Genomic DNA, 7117 nt, shown 5'->3' with positions numbered 1-7117 from the left:
GCTTTGTAACTCTTCGAGATACAAATGTATTTGGATTTGAGCACTTTTCCTGCAGTCGTCCCTTGTAACTATAATTTTTGCATTTTTTTTCTCTAATTGTTTTTAATTGGGTTTTAAGCTTTTTCCCATGTGCCTGGGGTCCAATTAGTAGGAAAAGTCCAAAACATGGGCCAAATCGGTTTATTTGGCAAAGTTAGGGTATTTGGCGTTTTCGGTCTCTATGGCCTATGGAGCAGAATATCGGGAACATTTCTTGGGCTTACTTTTTCCCTATGGGGAATTTTTGAGCTCTGTTTTTTTCTAAATGTCGACATGGTCCATGTGCATATGCTTGCCAAATTTCAGCTCTGTAGCTTTGTAACTCTTCGAGATACAAATGTATTTGGATTTGAGCACTTTTCCTGCAGTCGTCCCTTGTAACTATAAAATTTGCATTTTTTTCTCTAATTGTTTTTAATTGGGTTTTAAGCTTTTTCCCATGTGCCTGGGGTCCAATTAGTAGGAAAAGTCCAAAACATGGGCCAAATCGGTTTATTTGGCAAAGTTAGGGTATTTGGCGTTTTCGGTCTCTATGGCCTATGGAGCAGAATATCGGGAACATTTCCTGGGCTTACTTTTTCCCTATGGGGAATTTTTGAGCTCTGTTTTTTTCTAAATGTCGACATGGTCCATGTGCATATGCTTGCCAAATTTCAGCTCTGTAGCTTTGTAACTCTTCGAGATACAAATGTATTTGGATTTGAGCACTTTTCCTGCAGTCGTCCCTTGTAACTATAAAATTTGCATTTTTTTCTCTAATTGTTTTTAATTGGGTTTTAAGCTTTTTCCCATGTGCCTGGGGTCCAATTAGTAGGAAAAGTCCAAAACATGGGCCAAATCGGTTTATTTCGCAAAGTTAGGGTATTTGGCGTTTTCGGTCTCTGTGGCCTATGGAGCAGAATATCGGGAACATTTCCTGGGCTTACTGTTTCCCTATGGGGAATTTTTGAGCTCTGTTTTTTTCTAAATGTCGACATGGTCCATGTGCATATGCTTGCCAAATTTCAGCTCTGTAGTGTGCAAAGTCTTCGAGATACAAATGTATTTGGATTTGAGCACTTTTCCTGCAGTCGTCCCTTGTAACTATAATTTTTGCATTTTTTTCTCTAATTGTTTTTAATTGGGTTTTAAGCTTTTTCCCATGTGCCTGGGGTCCAATTAGTAGGAAAAGTCCAAAACATGGGCCAAATCGGTTTATTTCGCAAAGTTAGGGTATTTGGCGTTTTCGGTCTCTATGGCCTATGGAGCAGAATATCGGGAACATTTCTTGGGCTTACTTTTTCCCTATGGGGAATTTTTGAGCTCTGTTTTTTTCTAAATGTCGACATGGTCCATGTGCATATGCTTGCCAAATTTCAGCTCTGTAGTTTGCAAAAGTCTTCGAGATACAAATGTATTTGGATTTGAGCACTTTTCCTGCAGTCGTCCCTTGTAACTATAAAATTTGCATTTTTTTCTCTAATTGTTTTTAATTGGGTTTTAAGCTTTTTCCCATGTGCCTGGGGTCCAATTAGTAGGAAAAGTCCAAAACATGGGCCAAATCGGTTTATTTCGCAAAGTTAGGGTATTTGGCGTTTTCGGTCTCTATGGCCTATGGAGCAGAATATCGGGAACATTTCCTGGGCTTACTGTTTCCCTATGGGGAATTTTTGAGCTCTTTTTTTTTCTAAATGTCAACAAGGTCCATGTGCATATGCTTGCCAAATTTCAGCTCTGTAGTGTGCAAAGTCTTCGAGATACAAATGTATTTGGATTTGAGCACTTTTCCTGCAGTCGTCCCTTGTAACTATAAAATTTGCATTTTTTTCTCTAATTGTTTTTAATTGGGTTTTAAGCTTTTTCCCATGTGCCTGGGGTCCAATTAGTAGGAAAAGTCCAAAACATGGGCCAAATCGGTTTATTTCGCAAAGTTAGGGTATTTGGCGTTTTCGGTCTCTATGGCCTATGGAGCAGAATATCGGGAACATTTCCTGGGCTTACTGTTTCCCTATGGGGAATTTTTGAGCTCTGTTTTTTTCTAAATGTCGACATGATCCTTGTGCATATGCTTGCCAAATTTCAGCTCTGTAGTGTGCAAAGTCTTCGAGATACAAATGTATTTGGATTTGAGCACTTTTCCTGCAGTCGTCCCTTGTAACTATAAAATTTGCATTTTTTTCTCTAATTGTTTTTAATTGGGTTTTAAGCTTTTTCCCATGTGCCTGGGGTCCAATTAGTAGGAAAAGTCCAAAACATGGGCCAAATCGGTTTATTTCGCAAAGTTAGGGTATTTGGCGTTTTCGGTCTCTATGGCCTATGGAGCAGAATATCGGGAACATTTCCTGGGCTTTATTCTCTTGATGTTTTACATACCTATTCAAGTGAGTGTCTCTTTAAAAGAAACAGGGTTAAAACACGCATTATGACACGCTGCAGTAAATTATGTCCTCAATAACCTAAACGTAGATTTCAGACATGATTGATATGATTTTCCGATACACAATCCTTTATCATGGGGGTTGACTTTCCTATAGTGGGTAAGGTTAGCGATATTGAACATTACCATTTTTATTTACTGCCAGAAAAACAAAAATGAGCTACTTTCGTTTAAGTATGTAAATGTTCTTTCTTGATGGACATGGTATTTTGTATGTTTTCATTCGGAGGAGGGGCATAGAAATTCTGTCTGATCTTGAAATGGGCAAATATTAACACATATATTAGCAATTCTTCAATTGCCAATCAATTAAAAATGTGAGATATTTCCGTGAGAATTGCTTTCTTGATCCAAAATAGGAGTCTTAAAATCTAACATGTTAATCAAATGACACCAGCCAGATACCCAAAGATACTGCAGTTACACAATGTTGTACATTTATATATGACTGTAGTACTCTTTAATAGAAATTGGTTTGCCTACGTGGAAAGCATCTAGCCACTAAGGGCGTGGAGGCTCAACTAAGGTCAACTTTCGGATTTTAGAGGGCATTTAGGGGTCAGTGGGGGCCTCCCCGTGAAATTCGCCCTGCCCTCACCTTATATGTTTAGAAGTAAGGGATTAAGGGATTAAATTCTAATCTTCATCAAATTATAAATTCAAGTCTCATTAAGGAAGTAGTGACAAAAGCTTTTTATTTGCTTCCAACGTCTGACATTCTTTGATTTAGAAAATGGAACCTGCATTCACACATCTAAGAATACAGATAAAACTACAATTGTGGTGGTAGATAGATTTTATTCATGTAAAAAATACATGTTCAGTATAAAAACCATAACAATTTCAATAAATAACAACTTGTAACACAGAATCTTCTGTAGGTATAAATTTCATCTGGTATTGCTGTCCATTGAAACAGACATCTCATCTTCTTTAACAATCTACAATAACCTCAACAAATATATTAGTGTCAATATAAAAAAGATGATTGCAGCTGAAACTCTGCAATAAGCAAAGTGCCAATTACAGGAAACTATATTTTTAAACAATTTTCATTAAGTTACAGATCAGCTTGAAGCTGGGTTCAGATGATTGATCCTTTTGTTAATAGAGGAAAATGAATTATAAAATTATGTTACTAATATTTTCATACTGACCTAAAATAAAAAAAAACAAGAAAAAAAAACTGCCTCTTGCTTTAAAACTACAAAATTAAAAGTTAAATTCTTTAAGGGATTCCTAAAAAAATTCTGTAGTCTATGGACCTGTACCATAATATATTGATTTCCTGTCTAATATCAGTGGATCATTTAACTAAAGAAAAACTGGACCAGATTAAGGCATAACAATCATTTTGACCATTTACTTTCCTTGGAGAAAAAAAAAATTAGTGATAATTCTACAAATGAAAGCTCCAAATGCAATATTAAACAATAACCAGAATAATAGAATAAAGCATGTACAAGTAATACTATTCTGTATCTCAAGGGCTATGCTATTTGTCCAGTTTCGTTTTGTAGCTGTAGGACTGAAGTTGTCACAATCTATAAATAAAAAATTATATATATAACAACTATAAATAAAAATTATATTTTTAACAACTCTTATTATATATTCCCTGTGTAAAAATCACAAACACTTTAATATTGAGCACTCTGGTCATTCAAAAAAAAATAAATTACTAGTTTAAAATAGGGCAGGGTAATACAGAACTTATAATGGAAACCTTCATGAACAAATGAGTTACAGGCATTTAAATGAAAAAAGGAGACTGATATTCAGGTGGCCAGGAAGCATAAGACATTTCTATCTTATGGAATATCCTTTTATCATCAGATTAAAATTACATTAGTATGGTTTCCGAATTACTTTTCAAAATTTTAATCAACCTTAAAGAGATTGTAAATTTTTTTTGTGTATCGGCGACACTGATAGTATCAATTTGCACCATTTCAATTTTCAATTCCACTATTGCCGTCACTAATCGCAAAGTCATAAATAAAGTGATAAAGCATATTTTGCCATTAGTGACATCATTTAACACTTAAATTAAGTGGAATTGCAGGAGCCACAGATGTCTGATTGAAAATTGGAATGGTGCAAATTGATGCTCTCAGTGTCCCTGATACACACACAAAATTTAGAAAACCTCTTTAATATTGAAATGAAAAATAAAATAAATTTCTGCTGTATAAAACATTTGCTTATGAAAGTAACATTGTAAAAAAAATTGTAAAACACATTAAAACATAATCTAAAGCAAAATATTTGGAATTAGTTTTAAATTTAAATTTTAAGTATACTGAATTTGAGCGCCTCCAGGCTCCCCATAGAGACATGGAATAGATCTCTGCAATGGAAACTCTGCATTATCCTACTATATGCCTCTCTTAATATATCTTATAATATCTTAAATATTCAAATGCTTTATTCAACTCAGTAAAACTGGCTAAAAAACAAATTTATTATTGAAAATTGGCTTGTAAGTCCACTCTTCTGGTATAGGAGAGATATTTGTGTAATCTGGTACAATTGAAAACAAACATGACTTTATTTCAAGGAATTTTCCTTCAAACATTGTCAAGATTTCATATCACAAGGTTAAACTTTACCTTCATACCACAATTAAGAAGCAGTATTAATGAACTAGAAAAAAACTGAAGTAAACTATTTGTTTGTATTTAAGATTGGCGCACTGTCATTTAGTTTGAAGATTAAATTTGGTTACATGTTAATAGAGGCATATAGATGGAGATTACAAGACTCAAGATAATTTCATTTGGCATGTAAAAAGTACCAATAAGGTTACAAACACACTCTAAGAAGTGAAAAATGTTAAAAAAAAAAGTACCCAAAATGGGGCACAAACTATAACAGCAAAATACTTTGAACCTTTGGGGTGTAAAAGACCTCCAAAATTAAAAAAAATAAATCACGAACAGGATCAATTCAATAGAAAATGTGATCACTGTCATTTCTTTGGGTGTAAAAAGCCCCAGTTTTGGCTTTCAATTTGAAGAGAGTAAGCTATTAGAGTAAGTCATAAACCTTTGATCAATTCATATTTGTTATTTAAATACATGTACATGATTTCCGTAATGATTTTAACTTATATTAACATCAATATTATTTACTGAACCTTTAGGTAACACTATCTATGATGAACTAGTTTGAAAATATTCAAAAAATCAAGGAAATAAGAAACTTAAGTTAAACATTTCATTGATATTTGAAGCAAAACAAAAGGAAAAAATGTAGTTTCACTAAAAGGTAAAACAATATAAAATTCATAAATTTTATGAATAACTTCAGGTACATGATTTACTCTAGCTCAAAGCCCTACAAAAAAAATACTGCGCTAGCACTTTTGAAACTTTGTTATATCAAGTTCCAATTAATATTCCTAAACAAGGGCAATAACTCTTGGCACTCTCATTATATTACAGATTAACAAGGTATATAAAATAACAAGTAATAACGTTGTATATATATACTAATATACATTTATATTTCAAAATATTAATATATACAAACACAATTTATATTTATACCGAATTCAAGCCACATTGTTCTCCTTTGGTAAGACGGATGGAAACGAGATATTAAGTCTAATAAAACTCTGGAAATGTTTTTGGAAATTTGAACTAGGGGAACTTCAATACTTATAGACCTCATAAAGCAGATTTTCTAAAAGGAAGCAATTGTGTCAATTTTTTGCATTACTAGCCAGTAGCCAATTTCATCCACCATTTTTACTACAGTTTATCAGTTATATTACTAAGTTTAGTCTTACATAAATACTCTGTTAAGTTCTTTCTCTGCAATGCCAAAACGCTTATCAGGATAATTATAAAATGTGGCTTGAATTCTTGTATCCATATTTGAAAACAAAATGTACAGAGCTTTTTTTTAAAGCAAGATTTGAACTTTTAAAATAGAGAATGTCTATATAGGAAAATACTGTTGATTTTGGAAAGAAAACAGTCACAATCCTTGATCAATAGACACATATTTGTGTATCTACTGAATGTTTTAAACAAATTCATTAAAATCAAAAACACTAACACTCGTAATCAAATTCACTTCATTATCAAGTTAATATTAGAGGGGTCCTTGTCCTGTTGGATGTTCATGGTGTTTATTGTTTATGTATGTGAGCTATCAACTTTATATTGAAAAGTTTTAAAATATTGGATTGCTATGTGCTTGTGAAAGTGAAGACCATGTGTAATCGGTGTGCAATTATTGTTGATTCATTTATCACATGGTCAATCGTGAGGAAAGTTTTCATGTATCAATAAAGACTTCTTGAAAGAAAAATGAATTTTTGAAATATTAAGATGTAAATGAATATGAACATAGCATCTGATCTACCCATTTCTGAATTTTTCAGTTGGTTAGTGTTGCCAATCACAGGATTTCAAACTCTACACCAACCATTACCCCGAGAAGTTTGTCTGATGTTCGGTACACAAAAATATCTTTAATTAAATAATGTTTCTGATCAATAAACATTATACCAGAAAAAATTAATATTATTTTGACTCTTCAAGAATGATACAATGTTAAACTCAGTTAAAGAGTGACATGTCATGACATGTTATCATCAATATTCATGATAAAATAAAAAACAAATTATTAATTAGGGTAGTTTTGGTATGC

The sequence above is a fragment of the Lottia gigantea genome (genome assembly GCF_000327385.1).
Source record: "Lottia gigantea unplaced genomic scaffold LOTGIsca_135, whole genome shotgun sequence".
NCBI lineage: Eukaryota > Metazoa > Mollusca > Gastropoda > Lottiidae > Lottia > Lottia gigantea.
Note: the sequence above shows the minus strand (reverse complement) of the source record.